Consider the following 1,473-nt stretch of genomic DNA (forward strand, 5'->3'; position numbering starts at 1 on the left):
CACAGAGAAACCCTGTCTCGAAAAAACAAAAAACAAACAAACAAAAAAACCCAACAAAACAACAACAACAAAAAAAACCCTGGTAACCTAAAGTTGTTACTTAGATGAATTCTAAGGATGGAAGTCGTTCCCGAGGTGGGGGTGGGGACCCCAGAAAAATTCAGGCACCAGAGGATACCCTTTGTCCTGCACACCTGTGCTTCAGGTAAAGCCTTTCGAGAGCTTCGGTGAGTTGTTGTTGTTGTTTTAAAGCAGTTAACCTTTCCTTTTTTTTTTTTTTTTTTTTTTGAGACAGGGTTTCACTATGTAACCCTGGCTGTCCTGGGACACGGTCTATAGACCAGGCTCCCCAAGAGATCCGCTAGCTTCTGCTTCCAGAGTGCTGGGATTAAGGGAGTGTGTCACCACCGCCCGGCTAGTTAATCTTTCAGTTTATTTTAGAAATTAAGTTTTCTGCAGTGCTTGGCAAGGAACCTAGAGCGAGCTAGACACGCGTTCTACCACCGGGCTACAGTCCATCTCTGTTTATTGAAAGGCTCTTTGTGACAGGGGCGAGTACCGAGAGGGAGATCCAGACACCCTGAGGAGCCAGGTGAGAGAGAGGCCCCTCCTAGACCTCACCAGATCTCCATCCACCCTTGAGGCAAACGGTCCCGGGAGAACGCAGTGAACAAAGGACAATTTACCTTCATCCACTTTGTAGGGTTACAGGGAAATTGCACATACACTGAACTAGGGCCAACCCCATGGTATCTCAAGGTAAAGACCAAATAAGATCAGGATCTAGGACTTGTCCAGGCCTGCCCCAAAACAGAGGACTATAGCCCTCCCCAGCCCCCTAACTAACCCTAGCCAGTTAGTAGAACATAATAGGATTGCCACCTGTTTAAGCCAATTGTAGTTGAAATGACCTAACTTCCTTAGGCACTCTCCTTAGTGAGACTTAAAAGAAGCCTCTTTCTCCTCCTAGAGGTCTTTCGCCATCTTGTTTCTGTGTGTGACACACCAGCGTGCTGGAATAATAAAAACGCTCTTGCTGATTGCCTACGTGGATGGTGCTCTTTTGCGGGACTCTCCAGGACCTTAACACCAGAAAGATGAGATAAAAGAACAGACAGCCAAGTGTGATGTAACTGGGTTTGTCGGGGCTAAAATGAGAGCTTGAAGCTGCTGCAGTGGCTGCCAACTACTGTGTCAGACTCTGTTCAAATACTCCCCTAAAGGTAGATTATTTTTTTTTACTTATTATGTATACAATATTCTGTCTGTGTGTATGTCTGTAGGCCAGAAGAGGGCACCAGATCTCATTACAGATGGTTGTGTTGTGAGCTACTATGTGGTTGCCGGGAATTGAACTCAGGACCTTTGAAGAGCAGGCAATGTTCTTAACCACTGAGCCATCTCTTCAGCCCCCAAAGGTAGATGTTTACATCAAATTCTTTTTTTTTTTTTTTTTTTTTTTTTTTTTTTTTG

Source organism: Microtus ochrogaster, unplaced genomic scaffold (genome assembly GCF_000317375.1).
Source record: "Microtus ochrogaster isolate Prairie Vole_2 unplaced genomic scaffold, MicOch1.0 UNK31, whole genome shotgun sequence".
In the NCBI taxonomy this organism is placed as follows: domain Eukaryota; kingdom Metazoa; phylum Chordata; class Mammalia; order Rodentia; family Cricetidae; genus Microtus; species Microtus ochrogaster.